This window comes from Callorhinus ursinus, unplaced genomic scaffold (assembly GCF_003265705.2).
Source record: "Callorhinus ursinus isolate GAN/ISIS: 27379988/994484 unplaced genomic scaffold, GSC_fseal_2.0 scaffold6, whole genome shotgun sequence".
Taxonomy (NCBI): Eukaryota; Metazoa; Chordata; class Mammalia; order Carnivora; family Otariidae; genus Callorhinus; species Callorhinus ursinus.
Genome location: NW_027397068.1, coordinates 53,833,867 through 53,859,993, shown reverse-complemented (window position 1 = coordinate 53,859,993; position 26,127 = coordinate 53,833,867). Strand labels below are relative to the sequence as shown.

Genomic DNA, 26,127 nt, shown 5'->3' with positions numbered 1-26,127 from the left:
CAACTACTCAAAACTTGAGAAGTTCCTTCTAAAGACCTAAAACATGCCATAGGCCTAGGTAAAAGGTTTTATTCAATACTCAAGACTCAGTCTGGAAACAGTAAGTTTTCCTCCTTCCTGGGAGAAATCATAGGCCCCGGGGGCAGGGAGGAATAGAGGGCTTGAGGCGGCCTTAGCTTGGGGCCCTCGCTGTTAAACCACGAGGTGAGAGAACATCAATTCTTCGTTAACTGGGGCCCCAACTGCACAGCTGTGCATTTTTAGGTATTTCAGTAATTCCGAACTCAGCATTTATTTGACTTGCTGAATATCTCAGTTTACCACAAGATGGCAGCACGATGTTATTTTTACGTAGATGACGAATTTCTGTTTCTAGAGCTCAAATAGATAAAAGAGCTAAAAGGGAACCATAGCTGAGAATTTTTCTTCTTGTCCCTATAATTGGAAAGAAAGGAAGGAAGGACTGCAGAGGGAAGCAACAAAGGAAGAAAAGAAAGGAAGTGGGATGGAGGGAAGATGAGAAGGAAAAGGGAAAGAACAAAGAAAAAAGGCCACATTCAGCTACATTATATTTGACTAAAGAAAAGGAAATAACCAAGCAACTGATGTAGGAAATTTCCGAGAGAGGAAACCAGCACTATAACCACATTTATTCACAGCCTTGAAGTGTGAGTATAAGATAGACATTTGACCTTCTTACAAAAGCGTTTGTCTCTTTGGGAAACTATGAGAATGAATACGTTTTACAAAGGGCTCTAGTCTTTTTAAATCAGTCTTACATTAGCATCATTATCAGCTTGCACTTAAGACTTTATTTGGTCTCCTTCAAAGAGGTCGCACATGTTGGTTTCCATGTTTAATTGAGTGAGGAAATAAGACATGACTCAAGTAGAGAATAATCAGGCGCACATGGCAGGAATGCCTTGGTAGGAGAGCAACAGAGAGCCTGCTAGCAGTTCAGCGCCCATCAGAGTCCGTGAGCCGAGAAGAGTTCTTTCAGGGTTGGCTCTTTGATTCTTCACTGACCACCCCCTACTTACTTGGCCTCTTGTTGATCCCCAATACTTGCTCTCCCTTGTCTAATGAATGTGGCATAGCAGAGAGTTCTGGAAAGGGAGATCGTAGGAATGGCGATTGCCTCAGGCATTGAAAACCTTCAGATTGAGGTTTTTCTTACAGAAATGAAAGCAATTAATGCTGGTGGGATTGTTATTATGTGCCAGACACTTTTTCTATCCACTGAGAATGTCCATTTTCTGTTCATCTCATTTATATTTTGCAGGATCTCTATGGAGAAGTATTATTTGCATTCTATAGGTGAAGAAACAGGCTGAGGGTTTAGTTACTAGCTCAATGTCACATTCTTAGTAGGTGTCAAAGGCCAGATTAAACCTGATCTTTCTAACACCATGGTCTGTGCGTGCTCTAGTACCAGCCCCTAACCCTTGAGGATCTTACAGTCTAGTTAGGGGAACAACACACGTACATAAGAAAGGTGTTTAATGTCACAAGGCTGTAGATGATCTATTTCAAAAGCCATAAAAATTACAAGACACATTGCTGTAGACTAGAGTATTGAGAAATTTTTGGAGTATGATGGCTCTTGATATGTGCGTTTTTAAGGAATGAAGAATGAGAGAGGTGGAATAGAAAAATGGGCAGGGCTGGGTTCCATTCTATCTAGGGCCATCTTCTGAGGAGCGGCTGGGCTGTGCCAGAGTCTAGAGAGTACAAGGTAGAGGTGGCTAAAAGGAGTGTAAGACTCACGTGGAGAATGAGAGATCATACAGGTTGGAAATGGAGGTTGACAACGAATGTTGGAAGGTCTTGAATATAATCCAGATGTCATAACTGTCAGGCCAAAATAGTAGTTCTTGTTTGGCTCAGAGTTGTGAAAATTGAGAAATTTGAAAAGAAAAAAAGAATTTGGATTTCTAACATTCTTGAATATGGCAACATTGGGCCTACATTCCTGTATCTCATCTTTTGGCTTAAGCCAAGGAGGGGATGCTGTCTTTAGAAGGGTGTGGGCTTTCCACTTCACCAAAGTCCGTACCATGCCCTGTTCTATTACTCTCCTCTTGCTTCACTTAATTATCTGTGTAGCCCTTATGAACAGTGGAATTTGCGGCTAAATTTAGAAAGAGGTGTTTTCAAAAACTTAGTTTGATAAAACTGATGAAAAATCTATTTCTTGTAAGCGTCCACTGATATAGGAGCAAAAGTTAACCCTCCACTCAACATTACCCCCTGTATCCAAAGACTGTTATTAGAGTTTCCTGATATTCCGGTCTTCCCCACTGACATTACTCTTGGTTATTTATGCTTTTCCTGGGGCTGTGCACTATAAACTTTGCATCATTGCTGTTGCTCAATGCTGACATTGATGCTGATTTTCACACCTTTATAATCTGTGAGCACCAACCTGTATACCCCGGCACTTACGCCACCATTTCCTTTACTCCTGCCTGGTGAATGACAACTCAACACAACAAGTTTTGATTGACTATTATGTTTCAGGCCCTGTTTTATGAAGGTGGGCTATCACTGAATAACAGACAAAAATCAAGAGGATTTAATATTCTACTGGGAGAGACAGACAATAAGCAATGAACATAATAAATAAGTAAATGACAAATGTTGGAAAATGCTATCTGCCAAGGGAAAAAAAGCCACGATAGAGCGGGACAGGGGGCTGGTAATGGGAATTGCAATATTAAATAGGTGGTCAGGATAGGCCTCATTGAGAAGGTGACATTTAAACAAAGACTTGGAGAAGAAGAAATGACCTTGACGCAGGGGGACCTGCAAGTACCAGGCCAACTATTTTGTTGTGGAGCAGAAAGGTTCACAGACCAAATCATATGCTTCAATCATATAGGTTATCATAATGCATATCACCAAGGGGTGGCCAATTTGAGATTACACAGCCGTCAGCCTGGAGGTGGCATGATCAGTACCTTACTACTTAGTCCTTCCATCCCTTTCTTTGTAGAAATGACACTTTGAATTATTCCATTTCTTTAAAATCATATATCTCACTCATTATGTTTATTTTTAACATGTCTCATAGGACGCTTACTGTATTTAGCATACCTTAAGAGTTTTATCCATCACATTGTTTTTCTGAGCAGAATTGGAGAGTCTCAAAAAAATGTAGTAAACACACATTGCAGAGGTGAAGGAGCGAGCCATGAGGATACCAGAGGGAAGAGCACAGCACGCAGAGTACATGGCAAAGGTATGAAGGTGTCGGATGGGTTCCCAGGACAGCGACGACAGTGTGGCCGGGGTGGAGTGAGTGGAGATTCACGAGAGAGGAGGCCAGACTTTGCTGGGCCTGGTAGCCTTCATGAGAACGAACACCAGTGCATCCTTCATTGAATTACCCTCCCAACATTACTTTTCCGTCCTCTAGGAATTACCTTTTGCTCACAAGTAGGAGGAAAATCACAGTCCTGCAGTGTCAAAGAAGCCAGAAAGAGTTTCAGAAAGAGACCAACTGTGTCGGTGTCACCAGAATGATTTTGACAAACAATAGGCTATGGGGGATGTTGAGAACGGGGTGGAAGAAGAGGCCATTTGAATTAGCAATGAAGATGTCACTGGTGACCTTCAAGGGAGAAGTTTCGACGAAGCAGTAGTGGCAGAAGGCTGAGTGTTAATGTTATAAAGGAAACATGTGGGGAGGAAATGGATGTATTGTTTCCTCAGACCCGGTGACCTTTGGGCCACAGAGTTGCTGATGTGAGAAAGCCCCCTTCTTCTGGAGAGCTGTGGCCCCCGGCGATCAAGCACTTCCCAGCAGAGCCACACAGACCCAGTTCCCATGTATCAGGCTGCTGATGAAAGTGTTTCCAGCAAAGTCCACGAGATTCTTTGAAAGGCCTTTGAGGTTGCTCATTCAAGTGAATCCTTTTACTCACTGTTTTTTTTTTTTTTTTTTTTTTTGGTCGTATGAGTGGAAGGAAAGATGTGATTAATAATTCTATCTGCTGATTGATCATTTCTAGTACTTAAGAAGCTATCATTCTGGATCCAAAGTTTACCTGTCTATCTATCCACCCACCCATTCTCTTCCTGACAGCTCTCTCTATGAAAGACAGGCTCTCCTTCTCCACAGGGCTAGTTGGTCCCCCTGTACTCCGGATTCTAATCTCCTCCCCACCTCGTCTCTGCCTCCTCCCTCACTCCATGCCCCCCCCCCCCCAGAGAACTTATAGATCAGTGAATCCCTTCTTATTTCTGATCTCTTACGTCTCCCTTTCTTGAATAAACTCAAGTTATTTCTATCTTTCTATCTTCAACAATAACACATCTCCCCACCCATATTCATCCTTAGTTATCACTCCCGCTCTCTTATTTGCTGAGAACCAAGTTCCCTGAATGTCACAGCCGCACAAGCTTATAATTGCCCTTGTCACTCCACTGAAGGCACTGTCGCTAAAGCCCAGGGGTACCCAGGCCATCTCAGAACATTTATCCTCTGTATCTTGTATTGTAAGTGTCTGTTTTCTTTTCTGTCTGACTCAATAAACAGAGTTCCCTGAGAACATGTTGGTTTCATTTTTACCTCTGTCCCTAACATCTAGAACAATCTCTGGCACATATTAGGCATCCAGTGTTTGATGAATGAATGAATCAATGAATGAAGGAGTCCTGTTTGCTACCTCTTTCACATGTGACTTCCATTCTTCTATTAGTTATTCAGATAATATTCTCTCTGGTTTTCATTCTAACCTGTTGATTCATTTGTGGTTTCTTATCTTTAAATGATGCAACTTGATAAGGTTGTCTTTGTTCTTCGTTTCTCAACAGTATCTATTCTACCTGGGCAAGCTCACCAATAACCAGCAGCTTTAATTACAACTGATTCTGCACCCTGAGCCCTGATCTCACACCTGTTCTTCAGACTCATATATCCAACTGTCTTCTTACCATCTCCATTGAACTATCTTCTGGAAGGACCTCAAATATATAAATTCAATCACTGAGCCCATAACTCCTGTGTTTAGTGAATGGCATAGTTATCCATTTAGTCACCAAAGCAAGAGGTATGCACATTTTCTTAGATATCTCTTTTTCCCTCACCTGTTTCATTTAATCAGATATTAATTTCCTTAGATTAGATTCCTAGGATGTAGCTGAAACATGTCCTGTGCCTCCCCATGTTTATTGTCATAGTCTTAGCATCATGGGTGACACATGAAGTTTGTTGGGGCAGGGATAATGAGTTCTGCCACCTTTCTCCTGAAACCCCTCCTTACACACACACACACACAGCCCTGTGCTTGAGCATACACACAGAGAACTGTGATTAGAGTCAGGATGTTACAAATGCTAGATTCCAGGCCTTCTAGTCATCCGTGAGACAAAGCTAATAGCCTTCTCCCTGCCAAAGGATAGAGGAAAGTGGGGAGGTAGCATGGAAAAATTGGATAAGTTTAATGATAAAGGCTGCCCTGCTCCCATCTGAAAAGATTCTCCCTCAAATAGTATAAAACAAAACAAAATAGGGGAAAAAAAGAGCAGTAAAAAAGAATGAAAAGATATTTTGATTAGGGCAATTCCAACCACATATTTAAAAATCATTTGTTAACTTCCCATCTCTATTTCACTGTCCCTCAATAAAGACTTGTCATTTCAGAATTGGATTATGTTACCTCTTTTGTGCATCATTTCAAAATGAGTTCATCAAATATTTGACATCCCAGGCACTAATTGTACAGAGCATGAGACTGGCACAGCAGAGAGATGGTGGGGGTATGGGCTGGGTGCAGTGCAGGAATAGCAGAGAGATGGTTGGGGGGGACAGAGCCGGGTGCAGGGGCAGCAGAGAGATGGGGGGACAGAGCCGGGTGCAGAGACAGCAGAGAGATGGGGACAGAGCCGGGTGTAGGGACAGATTCCCTGATTTCCTGACTTGGAAGAAGTCACTAGGCTCTTTTGTGCAGCATCATCTGTGACACTTTAACTTGTTCCTGGTGATATTACTTTATTCTCTCCTTTCAGTTCTGGGGAGAGGGCTGGGTAGGTGCTGCCACTAAAACATAGGGAAAGGGAAGGTGCAGACAACTTGAGAGAGTTTGGCTTTTTATACTGAAGGCAAAAAGTAACAATTCAAGGATTTTAAGCAGGGGATGATAGGATCAGATTAAAGTATTAGGAATAATAATATAAATAGCCAATATTTCTTGGTGCTTATTATATAGCAGGCACTGTGCCAAATGCTTTACGTAGGTTTTCTTATTTAATTTTTAGAACAGCTTTGTGAAGTAAGTAAGTACTCTGAATTCTCCTCTTTTTACAGACACTGAAACAAAGACCTAGAGGACCATTTGTTCAACTTCTCACAGACAATAGGAGCAGAGCTGGGCTGTAATCCCAGGTTCACTAGACTCAAGTCCATTTCAACCATGACCCTGAGCCCAGAATCGTGACAAAGTAGGTGAATAAGATGGGTTGCTAAGGTAGATTGTTTGTTCCTTCTGTGAATCTCTACCATCCTTCCCAGTCTCCTTTTCCACCGTTTGCCTGTGTTTAAGCTACATGACTGTCATATCTAAAGGCTCCAGGCCCTCTTTTGCTCTGAGGCGTGGCACATGCTGGTCCGCTTGGGAAAGTTCTCCCACACTCCATCATGGTGGCCACCGCTAGCCTTCCCAGGCTGCTCTAGCCTACCTTACCTACTGTACTCCTTCCCATTCAGTGGCCCGATCCTGGCAATTAACATACATATCCACCCTCTTCCAGCACTGATCTTCAAACATCTTTGCTTTGATCCCCTAAAATCATTTTAAAAAACTATGTGCCACCCTGTGTATTTTCAGCTTGATATTCTGCAATTTTTCATAATAAGCTTAAATAGTGCCAAAGGTTGTAATTTCTTATTATTGTAAACAGTAGATTTCAATTAAAATGTTATATTGATTTCTAAAATGTATCCAGTGGAAAGTAGGTGTACCATATTTTTGGCAGCCATCATTTTCATCCTTTGGGAGAAAAAAATACACGGACAAGCTTTTCTTTAACAATTGGGGGTTTTATACACTGTAATTCCTTTTTCTCCTTTGTCTTCTATTCCCACTTCAGTGTCTCCACAAATTTTCATCACAGTATGAGGATATTTTCTATGTTTGAAAAGAAACATAACATGATACTTTTACCAAAAGCAGGTTCTCAAGCAGATCAACTTTAGGAGGAAGGGAATATGGATGTTGAGGATCTGAATATCTATTGCAAACTATCTACATCCACACACCATTGAGAAGTCTTGCTACATCCTGGGCACACACCCTCCAATTTGAAGACTGCTGCTCTATACCCTGGTGCCCTTCTGTTTCCCCAAATCATTTTATCTTGTTATTCTATAAGTCTTATTTTACCTCTCTACACATCTCCCAAGCAGCTCACGTGTGAGCATAGTCTTCTTGTTCCTCTCTGTCTCCTGCACTAAGCTGGTATTTAATAAAGGTTTACTGATCCAATGGGTTACTTAGCATGGTGTCCTGTTCCTTTTCTCACGTTGTAGGTCTTCTTTCAGATTGTGTTCTTAACAGGTCAGGCCCATCAAACAAGATAACATCCGAGGAATTTTTAACAGGTGAATATAAGTAGTTTATTTACTTCCTCACCTGCAGAAGAGAAGGAAGGAATACATGGTCCAGGCTCTGATTTTGCGCCTGGAAACTCCAGGCACATAGAACATGATCTTTCTTTCAGAGGAGTCATCCATCTAGTAAAGGTGCACAGACATGGAAAAATGAGCCCAGAGAGTGTTCTGATGCAGGATGGGCAGCAATGTCCATTCTCTCTGGTAATTCTAGAGCAGTGCATGTTATAAGAATTGGGCAAGATCATAAGAGAGCATTGAATTCATTAGATAAGCACGTCCCATGCTTTGGTCTTCTTATCATAGACATTGAAGGAAGTGCCTGTGTTATTAAGCACAGGTTTGAAGTGGAAAAAGAGCCTGATTGCTTTTGGCAGTGGCTAAGATAATCTTTTTCAAGAGATAGTGTGTGTAGCAGACAGAGAAGGGGCTTTGGAGTCTAACAGGTTTGAATTTGGATACGAGGTCTACCCCATTACTAACTGTGGGAGCTTGAACAGGCATTTAATCTTTCTGAGTCTTATTTCCTCATCAAGGGAAGGCCAGTACCTGGGATTACCACCAAAGTTTCAGATTCCCAGGGGGAAGGCCAGGTTGGATCAGGTGCCCTTATGGTTAAAGCACAAACGGTTGACTACAGAGGGAAGCAACCGCCAGTTTCCCTCCCAGATCTCGGGACCCTTCTAGGGCATGCATTCTCGCCAGCTTCTAGTCAAGCCTGACAACTTTAAATTGCCACTTATTTATATCATCTGTGTCAGATGTCCTCCCACATTGAATACCCTCTTGCCCAACTATGAAGTGAAACCTAGTCAAGGGAAGCTTTAAGTAAAGAAGAACTCAGTGAGGAGAAAGTCCCAAAGCTAGTAAAAAAGTTTCTTCCTCTCTCCCTTCCATCGTCCCTTCCTACCACAGATATTTCTATTATGTGGAGAAACTAAGATGTACAGGACATGATACTTGCTATAAAGGATGCAACAGTCGGGATGCCTGGGTGGCTCAGTCGGTTAAGCAACTGCCTTTGGCTCAGGTCATAATCCCAGGGTCCCAGGATCAAGTCCTGCATCGGGTTCTTTGCTCAGGAGGGAGCCTGCTTCTCCCTCTGCCTACTCTGCCTGCCACTCCATCATCTTGTGCTCTCTTTCTCTGACAAATAAATAAATAAAAATCTTTTTTTTTTTTTTAAAAAAAAGGATGCAACTGTCTGGCAGAGGTGCACAGACATAGAGAAATACAGAATTTGTTGAAATGCTATGAGGCAGAGGTGGGGGGAGGCCGTGGCCAGGCTGAGGCAGGTGTCAGCATTTGTGTGGGGTTGGGGCTTTCTTCCCAAGTTGCTTCCCTACCTACCTTCCTTAATCAAACAAATGCCCAAATATTCCCTTAGTAATTCTCTTAGACTAGTCTATTTATAGACAGATGTACACGGGGCATTAGAAGAGTGCCGAACAGCCCCGTGCCCTAACTTCTTTTTCTCACCTGGCTATTCGGATGCCTTAAGTTCTCAGATTGAGTGGAATGATCAATTTGGGTAAGGCATTATGTGTCCAGAAGGCCCTGTTAGAATGCAAAGCGGTATCATGCTCACACACTAATATGTTAGCAAGGACTGCCTCATCTCCCACATTGGCTGGCTTTCAGTTAGCTGGGAGTTGGAAACGAAGGGTGAGAAAACATTGAGGATTGAAGCATTAAGCACTTCAGAAGAAAAGCTGGACCACAGAAGGGAAACGAATGAGGAGAAACGGACGACAGGGAGGTGAGGGGAAAAGACGAGAGGTAGAGCGGCAAGGCCTGGAGGAAGACAGGCTCCCCACCAGTGACTCACGGTAGGGCAGTACCACGGAAGGCCCCCAGGGAGTACTGGGAAGGCATTCTCCGGTCATAGACATTTGGGAAATGATAGCATAAACTAAGTAAAACTTCCTATTTCTAAAATTCTCCCTAGACTCTTAATTATGCTAACATGCCCCTAAATCTTAATCAAAATATCGATAATAATATCAATAATCATAATAATAATAACTGGTACCTATTGAGGACTTGTTTCTTTTCGAGTACTGTGTGTGCGCTTTCCATGAGATAACTCTCTGAATCCTCACAACCCTATGAGCCAGTGCTATTCTAACAGGCATTGTTCTATAGACAAAGAAGCTGAGGTTTAGAAGAGGTAAAGAAGCATGGCTCCAAGCCCAGCCAGCAAAACTGAGGCACCGGATTCTAAATGAAATTCTTTCTTTGACTCCAGCATAAAACCCTTAACTACTACAGTGGAGTCATGTCTTGTAGGGGGTGATATTTTAAAGCAGGGATTGGCCAATTTTTTTTTTTTTTTTTTTTTTTTTTTTGGTAAAGGGCCAGATAGTAAATATTTTTGGCTTTGTGAATATGGTGTATGTTCCAACTACTCAACTCTAAGTTGTAGCCTGAAAGCAGCCACAGATGACATGTAAACAAATGCGTGTGACTGTATTTCAATGAAACCATATTTACAGAAACAGGAGAATGGCCTGTTCTAAAGAGACATAAAAAAGGCCAAAATAGCATACAATCAAAATGACCCTTCAAATAACAGTAGTTGCTTACAAGGAGAGGACTACCTTTAACAATATAGCTAGCCTATGGAATTACAACAGAGAATTACTGCTTTTTTTTTTTCTCTTTGCATTTTAGTGGTGATCTCTGTTCCTCTGAGGGTGGAGACCAAGTCTAGTTTGAAATGGGGGAGAATAGTAAAGGACATAAAGGACTCCCCAGCACCTCCTCTTCTTTAGTGTGTCAGGTAAGTATAGTTTAATTCTGTAAGACAAAATGTATGGGTGGTACCATTCCATTGGAGGTTCTCTCCCAAAATATTTATTTATTTACCTTTTTTTTTTTTAAGATTTTATTTATTTATTCATGAGAGACAGAGAGAGAGAGGCAGAGGGAGAAGTCAGGCTCCCAAGGAGCAGGGAGCCTGATGCAGGACACAATCCCAGGACTCTGGGATCATGACGTGAGCAGATGCTTAACCATCTGAGCCACTCAGGCACCCTCTTCCAAAATATTTAACTTATACTTTGGGGAAGGGCAAAGCATCTTATAGACTTAAAGTTCCCTGGAACATTCTTGAGAAAATGCTTGCCTGAGGTTATTTGTGCAACCCCTGTCTGAGCAAAAGGAAACTACACTTAGAAAGAGTTGGAAGAAGTGGTTTGGGGCTCAAAAAGAAGATAAGCTGGCCCTGGGAGGTACTGACTGACCAGATGTTGTGGGGATGCAACTTGTCTGGAAGCAGATATGATTTCTTTGGAGGCATCTACCATGAATCCCTTGAAACCTAAGGAGAAAAATGTCTTATTTTGATCCACTGTAGGAACTCAACTTAGGTCTGATTTCAGGTGAACCAAGGCTAGCCCAGGGACAGAGAAGGTATGCATGGGTGGAAAGCTTAGACAAGTATTAAGAAGGCTGTTTCATGCCTTGGAGACTAGGTCACTAATATAGATTTATTTCTTGTGGCCAAAGCCATGCTTTCCAAGACCGTTTTCTTCAGTTACAAGTGTCTTTGGATTTGCAATTGAGGGACAAGGATTGTATGATGGCCACACACCAGACTCAAGATGTGATGTCTGCCTCCATCCAGGCTGTGCCACTTCCTCACTGCAACCTGAAAATGTCCAGCCCTCCAAGCCGAAACGTCTTTCTCTATAAAGTGCAGGCGACGATAATGTGTACTTCCTAAAAATATCAGAAAGGCTAAAATATTGCATACACAAAGCATTTTGCTCAGTGTCTAGTCTATAGTAAGTACTCAGTAACCTTAACTATTATGATCAGATATCAGTAAACATTTATTAGCCATTCTTACTAGAGCATATTTGGTTTCCCAGATTGATTTCCACAATAATAGCCCCCTAAAAATATTAGATAGATAAGAGAGAGAAATCTTCCTTGCTTCATGAAGAGAAAATGGGGGTGGTGTATATACAGGTCAGGCAAGAGAGGCTGGCTTAGGCATGAGGCACACTTAGATTCCATCCTGATTTCGCTACGTTGAGAACAGTTGACCCTTGACCAACTCAGGGGTTAAGGGCACTGACAACCTGCACGGTCAAAAATCTGTGTATTTATTATTTTTGACTCCCCCCAAACCTAACTACTAAGAGTCTTCTCTTGAATGGAAGCCTTACCAATAACATAAACAGCTGATTAACTCATATTTTGTATGTTATATGTATTATATACTGTATTCTTACAATAAAGTAAGCTAGAGAAAAGGAAATGTTAATAAAACCAAAGGGAAGAGAACACATGTACTGTAGTTATCCAAAAAATCTGCATATAAGTGGACTTGTGTAGTTCAGACCCATATCGTTCAAGGGTCAACTGTACTTGGAATATTAATTTGGGAACTTACTTAATTCTCTGGGCCTCAGGTTCAAGTTACATAAAGAAAGTGGAAAGTAATATTTACCAGCTTTCTAAAGCAGTATCTGGATTAATGGAAAGAGAGAATACATTGGTCCATAATAAATAGCAGCTACCTTGCATTGAGCCCACCACTTTGGTGCTCTTCTTATTAATGGTGGGTTACAGAAAGGTGGTGGGCAGCAAGCGGGGGCTGAGCACCCTACCAGAGAAGACATCACAGTGTGGCAGGTGGTCCTTAGAAGAGACACTGGGGAGGGTATGTGCTATAGTGAGCGCTGTGAATTGTGTAAGACTGATGAATCACAGACCTGTACCTCTGAAACAAATAATACATTATATGTTTAAAAAAAAAAGATAGTAAGAAGGGAAAAATGAAGGGGGAGAAATCAGAGGGAGAGACGAACCATGAGAGACTATGGACTCTGAGAAACAAACTGAGGGTTCTAGAGGGGAGGGGGGTGGGGGGAATGGGTCAGCCTCGTGATGGGTATTAAAGAGGGCACGTTCTGCATGGAGCACCGGGTGTTATATGCAAACAATGAACCATGGAACACTACATCAAAAACTAATGATGCAATGTATGGTGATTAACATAACAATAAAATAAAATTAAAAAAGAATAGGAAATAGAAGAGGATCAATGACAACCCTCACTTTACAATCTTATCCCAAGTCATTGTCAAAGCTTTACTTTATTTTCCTTTTTATTGTATCCTGAACACATATGAGAGTGATGGCTTTTAATGTTTTGGACTCAGCCTTGTCCAAACTGAACACAAGTCTGATGAAGCAGTGAACACAGCTGGGTCAGAGCTCTGGAGGAGGCTGGCTGGTGAAAGCCGTCACTGACGCAGTGGGGACATGGTTGGTGGGGAGGTGACTGGTGGAGGTACAGTGTGAGTGCATGAGTGTGTGTGTGGGGAACACTTTGAGATTAAATGTAAAAATCCACCATGACTCATGCCGTTAAGCAAAAAACCCAAACCGCTTAAAAAGTCATGTTCCAAAGAAGAAAAGAGCTGAAAAAGTCATGTTAAAAGTGTGGAAACTGACAACTTTCTTGTTTGGGTCCAAGGCCCTGCTATTTGTCTTATTTGCAGTGCAAAGCAAACTTTTGTTTCAAGGAACACAGTATTTTTTTTTCCAAGTGGGTAACACATTTACACGATTCCAAGACCAAAATTATATAAAAGGTACACACAAAGAAGTTCACTCCACATCTGTCCTCATCTGTCCTATTCTCTCTCACTCCCTACTCTATGTAGTCATTTTGGTTTGTTGGTTTGTTTATCTTTCCAATATTTCCTTATGCATATGCAAATAGATAAGAATAAAATATATTCTTACCTACCCTCCTCATTTTATTACACAAAATGTAGCATATAATACATACTGGTTTGCGTGTTGTTTTCTTTTTTGAACAGTATAGCCTGAACATCCCTCTATATCAGTACAGAAAAGGTTTTCATTATGTTTTTACAGCTGTGTAGTATTAGTTATGTAAATGGGCCAAAAGTTTTTTTGGATTCTATCCAAGCTCTGCCACAATAAGTGGCCTTGTGCATTTTTATATGTGTGCAGAAGTAGCTGTAGGAAAGATGTCCAGATGTGGGATTGCTGGGTCCAGGGAACACCAAACCAAAATTTTGGTGGGTATTGCCAGACTTCCTCCAAAGGGGCTGGACCATTTCTCCCTTCATGGTAATGTCGTTTTCACTTGTATTTATCATATTAACTTCTATTCCATTTCACCAGGAATATTTCTTTTTCTGTGAGATGTCTATTCATGTGTTTTGCTCGTTTTTCTATGGGATTATTCTTAATCCTCTTAATTTCTGGGGCTCCTAAAGAGTACATTATCTCTTCAGGAGAACAGTATTTGTCATTGATCCGATTTGTCATTTCTTTCCAGTTCATCATTTTATCCTTTATCTGCATTTGCCAGGCAAATGTTTTTTTTTTTTTTAAATCATGTTATTTAACTTACCTTCTTCAATTTTTTGGCTTCTTTATTTTCAGTCATAGAAGGGCCTTTCCTATGCCAAGGTTAGCAGGAAATTCACCCATATTTTCTTCTATAATTGTTATTTCTTTCTTTTTACCTTTAATATCTGATAAAATTGAAGGCTTCTCCTGATATAAAATGTGAGGCATAGATCCAATCTTACGTTTTCTTTAAATGGAAAATCAGTTGTCCCATTAATCTAAATAACCATCTTTATTCTATTTACATGGACGTCATCTTTATCATATACCAAATTTCTGAATGGATTTGTGTCTATTTTTGAAGATTTTATTCTATTTCACTGGTCTTTCTATTCATGTGCCAACATAAGACATTTAACTAATAAGACTCTGTGACCTGTTTTATTATCTGGTAGATTGAATTTCTTAATATTCTTTTTATTCTTTTAGTTTTTCTAGTTATTTAAATTTGTTTATTTTCCACATGAACTTTGTTTTTATTGGGATAATACTATATTTAGAAGTTAACTTAAGGAGAATTGACACCTTTTCATTATTGAGTCTCCCTAACCACAATGGCCAAGATATGTCTTTGTATTCATTTAAGATGTAGGGGAAGAAAAAACTTTCCCCTCTACCTTCCTTAGTTCTTCAGCTGAAGCCCTGCAAATTAGACTGACAAAAGACAAATTAAGAAGAGAAAAGCACACAGTTTATTAACACATGCTGTGCTCAGGGTAGAGAAAACTCAGTGATGAGTAACTCAAAGAGGTGGTTGAAACTGGGACTTACATAGCATCCTAACAAAAGAACAATAAATTTGTTAAGAAGAGGTTTAGTCTTTTAGGGGTAGCAAACTGTGGGAAGGTAAATGTACAGAGGAAAGTAATGAAAGGTATGGGCTAGTTAGTAAAGTTTGTTATGTACATTCTCTGGGCTGAAAGTCTAGAGTCACTTTTGGTTGTAAAGAATCATCCTGCCCTTCCTGGTAGAGGGGGTAGGACAGAAAACAAAAGTTTCATGTATTCTCTTTTTTCTTCAATTTTTTCAATTGCTTTTAGCCCCAAACCATCCTCGTTGGAGTGTCATATTTTGGGGTGGTATACTCTAAACCCCTTCAAAGTCTATTGTTGTGTTCTTCAGAAGGACTTGAAAATTTTCGTCAAATAAATTTGCAAATTTTCTGTTCAGTTTTTTTCCCCTTCATATTTAATTCTTTTAGATGCTAGTGTACATATAGTCTTCTATTCCATTTTATCTTCAGACTGGCTGTCTTTAAAATTAAAACACTGAGAAGCACCATGAGGCAAACCACATATTACATTGAAGTAATTTATAATCATTGAAAGGCAAAATGAGTCAGCTTCAGAGCCAATTCAATCAACAAAATTTGTACAGACATTTGTCACTTCCATGAAGCTACTGTAACACATACTGGTTATGTAGCTTCTAAAATCTGAACAACACAAAGAAAGGATTGTTATTGGAAATGGTAGAATGCCAAAGCACAGTCAGAGATATGATTGTGAAAGAGTTTTGTTCTCATTCATAACTCCTCACTGCCTTCTAATGGGTGGTGTTAATATCTGAAGGGTCCTCTCTTTTGCTGAGGGTCTAGATGTGAGCAAATGAGTTAAGAGGATATTGGATTGGGTGGAAATAAATTGTTCTGGTAAGAAGTAGAAGAGAGATTTAGATGTCTGGGGAAAAATCCTGGAATGTGAAAACCCAGAGCCAGCTGGGCTAGGAATTGGAGGGGGGAAGGAAAAGCCCCTTGGTTGGATGAAAATTGTAGGCATGGAAGAAACAAGTCCTACTGGGATATTTGAATTTGTGTGTTGAAAGCTGGGCCATGTTAACCTTCTCTAACTCCCCTGTGAAATGGTTGTTAATGGGGAATGAGACGAATGTTGCGGGTTGGGAGTTGAGGGAGTTTTGAGTGTTAGGAAAGAGTGTTGATGTTGGGTGGTCAGCCGTATCTCCTCTTGATCCAGAATCTATGAACATCACAGACATTAAGTCTGTCTTGGATTGAAGAGGTGGAGAGAAGGAGATTAGGTCTATTCTCAATCAAGATGAATTCAGAAGCTGGACTGGGATGGAGCTTGTAGGTTAGGAAGGAGGGACAACAGCAAACACAATAGTGAAGATCTGAGAAAGGCTGGGGAAAGAAGGGTAGAGCTGACACCAACATTTATTAAGTGTCTGTTTGATGGGTGAGGATATAAGGCGGGGTATATTAGGTGAACTGCTCAAGAATACTCAGTTTACAGGTGGAACATGCATGATTGGAAAATGGGTTGCCTCTCCCAAACAGCTCCATCTCCATGTTAGGCTTTGTGCTTTGGTTCCTGCCAGTTGTAGCCCAGCATTTCCTAACCTGGTGACTGTGGACATCCAGAAGATTGCTGGTAGCAGTTGCAAGAGATTTAAGAATCCTTTTATATTCTAAACATTGCCTGTAGGTTGAATATCTCTAACACATGTGTTGTTACTTTTCCAAATGAACTTATATTAATCTCAGTTTAATCAAGAGACGGAAACCAACAGTAATATAAAACAGGGGAAGTTTAATATAAAGAATTATTAAACTATGGTAGAAGAGTAAATATAAAGATGTGAAGAGAACTTTAAAGGGTGTCCTAGGGCTGAGGAAGAGTACCCATGGATGGATAGCTTGGAAAGAGGCGTTCCTTTCCTCAGGCTGAGGTTTAGATCTTGCTAGAGAAGGTGCGTTTATAGCCCACGGGATGTCAGAAAGGATGGTCATTTGCCAGGACCAGAGTTGGTTCATAGTTGCTGGGCAAGCAGGAAGCAATCTCCTCCTTCAGCATGGGCAAACAGGCTTCTGGGTGGACATGTGAGGGAGTAGATGGTACATGCTATGAACTGAATGTTATGTTCCCCTCAAGTTCATATGTTGAAGCCCAAATGTGATGGTGTTTGGAGGTGAAGCCACTGGAAGGAAATCAGGTCCTGAGTGTGCAGCCCCATGATGGGATTAGTGTCCTTGTAAGAACACAAAGACAGCTAGACCTTTCTCCCTCACTCTCTCCTCTCTACAAGAAAACCGGCCATCTTCACCAAGCACTTCACCAAGAACCCCCAACCACCTTCTGCACAATTCTACAGATTACTATGAAGAACTCATACTAAGCATATGTGGAAGTGTACTGAATAGTATCAATCATTATTGCTATTGCTAGTAATAGAATAACTTTTTAATAAGGTTTCCTTTGTATTTCAGTAGACTTCATTTGCAAATTGGTGGGATGGATACACACACACACACACACACACACACACACATAATTTCTACTTTTCTAACCAAACTCACTGGTAACTAAGAAATTCAAAATTTCTATAGAGTCTGCATTATATTGAAGATTCTGTCATTAGACTCTACTGGTAAGCCTGTATCTAAACATTACAGCTACCGTGTAATACCGTTCCCAGTGCTGCAGCACCTGGTTTGCATCTGAGAACATTGACCTGAATGACATTTTCAGGAAGTAGGTGAGAGGAGAGGAGAGGAGGGAGAATCAAGAGCAAAAGTTAGTTTCATATAAAATGAAACAAGCAAGTCAGCTGACAGTGTGCTAGATGAGCCCCCTCACTTTACAGGTTGAAATTTTACCTTAAACTCAACTTTTCGGTAAAAGAAAAAAGAAGAAGAAAACTCTAGGATACAAATTGTGAAACTTGTAATGATAATGTGATACTTTAATTTGGTTAAGATGCCTGACAGTATAAGTCAGTACAACTTTTGGCTGACACAAATGAAGAGTTATGCTCAAGTGCACAAAAGCTTTCCCATGAGTGACTTGTTTTTGGTTTTAATAAGTCTCCATCTCTTTAAGCGGATTGCCGGTAAACTCTTTTGCTAGTTTAATGCTAGAAAACAAATGGAAATCTTGAGGTTTTTTCCCCTCAAAATGCCTATTTCTAATATCAAGATTGCTACAGCCGTTTGGGGGATGGGAACATGGAGACAAGAGAAGATATCAAAAAATATTTGGGGGGAAATAACAGAAAGGAACACATCCTAAGGAAGAATATTTTTATAGATTGATGATGTATGCAGCCGACCAGTAGGTCAAGTACACAAGTCCTGAGAAGTTATCCAGGCATGCCCCTTCCTAGGATAAATGAGGACACTGAGCCCTGGAGATCCACAGAGGAACTTGCCCAAAATCTAATAGCTGGTTGTTGGTAGAGCTATGTCTGGTGATTGATCTGAGAATTTGTGTTTGCTGTTCATTTCATAAAACTCCATTGAACTTTAGAGAAAACATGGGCTTGAATGTTAAATATTTTTATGTGCCCTAAGAGCTATAGATCTCAAAGGATTATTTCCTATTTGGGATCTCAGTTGTGAATGTTCTTTCTCAAACTACAATCTCCTCACTGGCCTTCTTTCCCACTCTCCAAATCTACTTAACTTGTTCTCTAGCCAACCATAGCATGATACCAGACTCCATGTCAACTGACTCCTCTCTCTTTGACCTTCCTGAGCCCAACCCAGCCATGGGTCACCCTCCATGCTTTCCCTACATCTCCATCAGGGTATGAAGCACTGCTATAAGAGGACCAATCAGTGTGAGGTCCTGGCTCAATGAAGATTCGGGTGCTGCAATGTCATTACCTCTTTACGATGCCTCTTACTTCTCTGCTGAGGGGGGCCTCCTCAGTGTTATCCTCATAGTGGCGATTTGAAGGATCTCAGTCTTTAAAATCCCTTCTTCTCTCTCCACAGATCATCAAACCACCTATCTAAACAATTCTTTTTCTTTTTCTTTTCACCAAGATGATCCAAGCCAATATGTGTGAACTTCATCAATTAAACTTACCTTCCATTCAACAACCTATCTTTACATCGTTTTCTTTGTTCTTATTTTCACATTCAAAGAAGAGATAATCTCTCTGTGTCCTAGATCAGCGATTCTAAAACCTGGTTGCATGTTAGAATCAATCAGGGAGTATTGCATACTTTGAAGGCCCAGCACTCCCAGCCAGTTGAATCAGAAACTTGTTTTTAAAGCTCCCAGGTGATTCCATTATAGGTCCAAGTTTAAGAACCACTTCTCTAGATTTCTCAGCTCAACTTTGAAGGGCGTCTGTACAATTGTTTTTCTGTCCCTCTTCCACATCTTCATTCTCTTCCCCCTCCTTTTGTTTCATGCATTTTACCTTTCAGTATTTTTAGGCCTCCTGATGAGCAAATATCTCCCTTTCCCTTGCTGTCTTCTCTAGCAACCATACTACTTGCCTACTTCTGTTTCCTATCAAAAGTGTGGAAGAGACTGAAGTACCTTCCACTTACACTTATCACCCACTTTGCTAGTAATCTGACTTCTAAATTCCCTACTCTGTTAGAACATTCTTTGAAATGGACCTAATTTTCTTGCCCCAATTTAAGTGACTTCTGATATTCTTGACTACTGCCTCCTTGAAGTGCTTGATTTCTAGGGAACTACATAATCCAGATTCTTTATTTCAGCCTTTTTCCCCCCCTTATTCCCTAATATAAACGCGTTCAGGCTCTTTCCTCAACTACCTGGTTTCCTGTATCTATTTTTGCCCTCTCTTTTCAGGGACTTAGGTATGACATTTCTATTTCTATGGCAGGAGAGATTTCTCTCTACCTCTTTTCTTTCTCCCCCTCACCTCTGATGGGAAACACATCCTTGGAAAGGTGGAGTAGAGAGATAGAGCCCACATGATAAGATGTAGCCTGATGGTTTTAGAACAACAACGCTAAAACCCTTCTGTGTGGGTTAGAACCCCAGCTCTCATAAGTAGCTTTGTGACATTAGATACTTTACTTAGCCACTCTGTGTCTCAATATCCACAATAAAATAAAGAAAATGATAGCATCTATTTCATAAGGAATAAATTATTTAACACGTATAAAGTGCTTAGAATAGTCCCTGGCATTTAAGTGCTATATAAATTTTAGCTATTTTTAGAAACTTTAATATAAGAAAGAGTTTTTATTGTCATATTTTGCCTTGCTGTTCCATTAGGTAAAAATTCACTCCATCTGAGTAAGATCCTACAGTGGATGGTAAACACTTACTTTAGAGTCCTAAAGTTAATTCTTGATGACCTCATTAGGAGCCTCTAGAATGGATACGGGATGCTGTGAAGAAGGGTCTGGAAACAGAAATACCACAGGGGATCCCAGTGAGGGCAGGGTAGATAGGAGGGTGGGTGGATTAGAGAGAGAGAGAGAGTAAGAGACCCATCTGAGGAGCATGTACCATCCTTTAGTCTCAAGGTGTGTGTGTGTGTGTGTGTGTGTGTGTGTGTGTGTGTGTGTGTTTCTACTAATAGACTCCACCTGAACAGCTTTGCAGATATTCTACTGTGATCACAATGGTGAGGTTATATCTTTTAATGCTCCAATCTCAAACTCCTGTCCTCTCTTCTGAATAAAAGTTCTATATCTCCAATAGTTTACTAGGCATCAAACTTTGGGTATCCAGCTCTCTGCTCAGCATAATACATCTTTCCCTTGGAGCCACTGCTGTCCAAAACTTATTTTTGTTGTCGGAAATACCTTTCCTCCAATCACTCAGGCTTGAGACCTGTAGTTATTTCCAATTCTTCCCTCTTAAAATTCAAGCTCTATTTTGTACTAGCTAAGTGATCTGAAGGAGGCTATTTACAATTTCTGATCTGCATTTCCTTATCTTTAAATTGTAGTTAATTTTGACTACCTCGTAAGTTTTGCTGAAGAGAAAAATGGTACATTACTAGTATTACTACTACTGCTATAACTACTACTAGTAGTAATATGGAAAAATAGCATTAGTAATAATGATAATAGCTAACACTTATTGATCTCTTAGTATTTTCTCACTTAACCCTAATAACTCTGTGAGGCAGATTGTATTATCATTAGGTCCCAGAATAAGAAAACGAAGCCTATAGAGGCTCATGCATTGATTCTACAAATGTTTACTGAATGTTTAGTCTATACCAGGTATTTTTCTAAGAGTTTGAGATGCATCGGTGCATAAGACAGCGTCTTTGATCTTAAGGAACTTATCTCCTAGTTGGGGATAACCAAATCAACAAATAAAATAAGTACAGACTGGGAAGAGTCCTGTGAAGTAAACAGTAGTCTTGTGAGACGGAATTACAAGTGGATTGACCTACTCTGGATAGAATAAATAAAGAAGGCTTTTCTTTAACCTAAGACATAGTGCTAAGAAAGGATTCACCCAGGAAAGGCCTGAGGGGGAGTGCACAGTCCTTAAGACAAGTGGGGGCTGGCATGTTTGAGAGACTGAAAGACAAGCAGGGCCCGGGCAAAGTGGCGCTGGGGGAGTTGAGGGAAATGGCGTGGGAGAGCCCCAGAGGAGGAGATTCCTGTGCACCATGGCAAGGAGTTTGGGGTTTATTGCAATGCAAGGAGAAGACTGAATAGACTTAGAGCAGTGAAAAGACTGGTCTGAGTTAAAATTTAAAATAGCTCTCTGGGCGTGGGGCGCCTGGGTAGCTCAGTTGGTTAAGTATCTGACTCTTGATTTCAGCTGGGGTCATGATTTCGGGGTCCTGGGATTGAGCCCCACATTGGGTTCCATGCTCTGCAGGGAGTCTTCTTGAGGGTTCTCTCTCTCCCTCTCCTTCTGCCCCTCCCCCACTCATGCAAGCGCGTGCACGCTCTCTCTCTCAAATAAATAAATAAATCTTAAAATAAAATAAAATAAAATAGCTCTCTGTCAGTGTGGTGAACAGCTCGTAGGAGGTCAAGAAGGAGCCTGGAAGACCAGAAGGGCAGCAACGGCAACAATCAAGGCAGGAGCTGGTAGGGACTTGGGCTTGGGAGTGAGTGGAGAGGGAGAAAAGTACATGGATGAGGGGCCTATTTGTGAGGTAGAGTCTTTGTGACCTGCTGGTGGACGTGGAGCAAAGTGAGGAAAAGGGAGGATCCAAAGATCAATTTCTAGCTGAAGCACCTGGGTGAATGGCAGGGCCAGTAACTGAGTTGGGAGGACTGGAATAGAAGCAAGCTTTGAGAAAAAGAAATGAGACATGAATTTAAGAGTTACATTTTGTCCATGTTTAAAAAAAAAAAAGATAAGCAGGCCTCCACAGGAAGAGGTCAGTTAGACATTTGATACATGTACCTGGGTGAGAAAATGGGGGTTATCTGCATATACGTGGTGTTGAGAGCCATTGGCCTGGAGGAGAAAATATACTTAAAGAAAAGGCAGCTCATAAGCACTGAGGACCCCTAACATTTATAATTTATATGTCAAGCAGAGGAGAAGAATCCAGAGATGTGAGAAAAGAAACCTGTCCCAAGTCAACCAGTTAGTAAGGAGCTGAGTGATGATCACTGGTGAGGACTCGTGCAGGGTCCCACGGGCTCTGGTATATGAAAATCCCCCTCCCTGCAGTTTGGATTATTGCAACAGTTTCTTCCACTTCAGAACACTGAGTCTGGCACTCAAGGCCAATGTTGACTGACTCATCCCTACTTCCCCATCCCTTTTCTGGAGCAACAGATGTTCCTATATTTGTTGACTGAGAAGCACTCTACAATTTACAAACTTCTAGATACATGTAGGTATTCCTCTAGGTAGCAGGAACCACCACCCCAATAACATTCATTCAACAAATATTGGGCATTTGCTGTGTGTCAGGCCCTGTGCAAGCTCCTGCAGGGACTCCAGAGAACCGAATAGATGAGGTCCCTGCTTCTGTGGAGCTGACACTGGGAAGGCAGGTCTTTCTATTCCAGTTCTCTCACGGGTCCTCCCCTGGGCCATATCCATTCCCACCTCCACAAATATTAATTCTTCCTCCTTACCTTCTTTCCTCTCCTCCACTTTTTCAAATCCTTCCTTTCCAAAGAAGCCAAACAGTCTAGGAAGAGCATCTGTTAGGTTGCCACATGTGAGCTGCTGATAGGACTAAACATAAACATTGCCTTCTCCCCTCCACTCCCTCCCGCTGAGATAAACATTTACTCGCAGAGATCCTGCTCCAGGTGGAGACACCAACATAGAAACGTCTGCAGAGACCATCAGATCTTCCTATGTAAGCTGGGACAAAGACACAAACCTAGAGGAGAAGACCTTCAGAAGAGGAGGAGTGAGAACATCAGCTTTGGTGAGTAAAACAAAAGTGGGAATTTAGGGAGAGAGTGGGTGTTGCAGAGAAAATGAATGGTGATAGAGGAGGTGAAGGAGAGGGGAGAGAAGTGATCAGCAGAACAACTCCAGGCTCTGCAGACAGATGGTAAACCCAGAAGGTCCACTAACGAACTCTCGATACTATTCTATGCTCCCATGCCTAGCTCATTACCTATTGCCAAGACCGAGAGGTGGTGATAGCCACACCTGGGGGCTTTTCTCAGGAGCTCAGGCTCAGAGTAAGACTCTTGCAAGGAAGGTCAGTTCTTCATCTCCAGCAAGTGCAGGCTATATTAGGGATATTTCCCTGGGTGTTAACCTATTTAACACTAAAGCCTTCTCAACCATGTAGATTAGTCTAATGCTTTCCGATGGCGTTCATAGGTAATTCTCTCATATGCTGACCTACAGCTAACAAACAAATAACTTCCATTAGCACAAGTGACATGGTCAAATAATGAATTATGATATAACACATGCGCAAGGAATTGATATTAAAGAATAGTGAGAGACACTGGTTAATATCTTTATATTCCAGCAGATGGAGCTACAGCCTGGAGGGGCTCAATATGCTTCAATGACCCATGCCCATCCCCCCAAAAAAATCAGTAACAAGAAGACCCGTGGGGAGGGAGAAGGAGAACTGCAAAAAAATATAAGAAGAATAATGTCATTTGGTATAGAATTCTTCTGTGGTTGTGCAAGTACCTGTACCAATGTCTAATTCCTATTAGCTCAGTAACTAATGAATGAATACATGCAACATAGTCTGATGACTAGACCATACCCTGAACATTCTTAGAATAGCAATTTTCTCCTCTTCATTTGGCTTTGTTTTTTTTCTCTTGTCCCTTCTATTATTTGCATATGCATGCCCTTTGGGCACCACTTCCCATCAAAATGTCATGGAAAAATTCTGTGAAGCTTGCTTGCAGGGTCAAACTGATGTCAGAGGGAGATGTTGGGAGAGGCAAGTGATAAAAAGAGCCCAGTTGAGGTTCCCACCTGTTTCTCCTGCTCTAACACTGCGCTCTAGGCAGTATTTCTTGAATTGTGTTTCTTTAGCCATCTGCTTCAGTATCATCTGGGTTGTTTGTCAAAAATTCCAATTCCCAGGCCACAGCCCCAAGAGTCTGATTCAGTGCTTCTGGGTGGGATACCTGATGTGGTTCCTCTGCACAACCAGAGGAAGGTTGTGAGAATCTCTCTTCTAGAGGAAGGTGAGCAATCACCTTTTATCCCCAATCCTGAAATCCAGAAAGAACTGAAAACTTCGAAAACTGTAAGTTTTTCATAATTCATCTGAGGGGCAAACTAGGACCCATAAAATGCCACGCAGATACGTATGATCCTTTTTTATTGCACGTAATGTGAACATTCACACATTCTGCTGCAAAGATGTTTATAATGTGTTTGATTAGAAGCTGCCCCAACCCCACTAGGAATGTCATGGGTTATACGGTATACGCACTGAATCGCCTTTCTGACATGCAAACGTTTTTTGAATTCAGAAACACACGTGGCCTCCAGGGGTTCAGATAAAGGGCACCTGGGCTGGGTTCTCATGTCCCATCCATAGGCGATGTTTGAAGCAGTTATATTTGGGTCGGATAATGATAAGAAAGCCTAATAGAAAGATGGCTGGATGGGGACCCAGGAGACTTCCTTTCTGGGCTTCTATTCTCTCTCCTGAAAATGAGAGAGGAGATTATATTTAAGGCCTTCTGACTCTAAAATTGTGATTCTCACACCTTCTTGCTCTTGCAAATGTTGAGGCATTACTGCCACCAAGATTCGATTATGGTCTTATTATTTTTGCTGAGAAAATCTAAAAAGGCAAAAACTTTTCTTGGTCTTTTGGGTTTGGAGACAGATTTCTTGAATTCTTACATGTCTCTCAGTGCTGTGAAAAGACATTCATCCAAATTCTATAGATATTTTGATACATTACTGCACTCAGCAAACCTGCTAGGAAACTACTAGAAGGCAGACACAGTCGTGAACTCCAGAGAGTGCTATGGAACATTGTGGAAGAAAGTTTGACTTAGGTAGAGGAGGAGGAAAGAGACACAGGATAAGAGATCTGACAAAGCCTCCATTACCAGCCAGAGCAGATTTCATCCAAAAGGCAGCAAATGGCCTTTTAGCGGAATCCTAGGGATCCCTAAGCCCATGTGAGTAGGGTCTCTCTAGCCCTTTATGCAGTCATGGATGTTTAAATGATCATCCTATGACCCTATGAAAACCTGAAGCAAGATTCAGAAAAATCTGAAAAAAAAGAAAAAAAATACTTCATATAACACAAAATAAAACAAAGTAACATCCTCTGAGTTTGTTCTATCAGACGCAATGCGTTATGGGCTAAATTGTGTCCTCCTAAAATATACATATTGAAGTCCTAACCCCCCAGTACCTCAGAATGTGAACTTCTTTGGAGACAGGGTCTTCATAGAGGCAATGATCTTAAAGTGAGGTCTTTAACCCCATTATTGGATGACTGGCATCCTTATATGAAAGGGAAATCTGTACGCACATGTGCAGGGAGAACATCATGAGAACAAGAAGGTGGCCATCTAGAAGCCAAGGAGAGAGGCCCCCGCAAAATGGCGCACACTGTTTAGTCCAAAGGCAGAGGGAGGCCTCGGTAACTCTGGTGTGTGCGCTCTAGCACTCATTTCATTCCTGGCTTGGTTTATGCCCCATTCTTTGTTTTCCATTTGTTTCGTTTTCTAATTTTGTCTTCTAGCTTTACCTTACTATACTGGATATCTATTTATAAGCTGCCTGAAATTCTTTTTAGATTTAGAGATGAGTTAAATTGGTAAGTAAATATTGTCTTGCCTGAGCACATTTAGCTCATACACGGTTGGTATGAAACAATTTGATGGCAACAGACAGCTCTCTTATAACTACTGGGAAAGGAGCTGTGAGAGATGGGAAGGTTTAGTTTCACAGAGCAAATGATTTCTGCACTCTGGACAAGAG

The 26,127-nt window shown here is 41.2% G+C and overlaps 1 long non-coding RNA gene across 4 annotated transcripts in view; it reads left to right on the top strand.

Annotated features, from left to right (window-relative positions):
* Positions 1-23,790, top strand: part of LOC112815316 (uncharacterized) — a 35,808-nt gene extending 12,018 nt beyond the window's left edge. For 2 of the 4 annotated variants that reach the window (XR_003205953.2, XR_012378438.1), the window contains 7 exons: positions 3,135-3,241; positions 3,715-3,895; positions 4,819-5,054; positions 6,311-6,444; positions 10,286-10,394; positions 22,984-23,119; positions 23,681-23,790. This is a non-coding gene — a long non-coding RNA (uncharacterized lncRNA). Of the gene's footprint in view, positions 1-3,134; positions 3,242-3,714; positions 3,896-4,818; positions 5,055-6,310; positions 6,445-10,285; positions 10,395-11,122; positions 11,375-22,983; positions 23,120-23,680 lie in introns of those variants that run through there. The other 2 variants (XR_012378439.1, XR_012378440.1) reach the window with 2 other exon arrangements.
* The last annotated feature ends 2,337 nt before the right edge of the window (positions 23,791-26,127 follow it).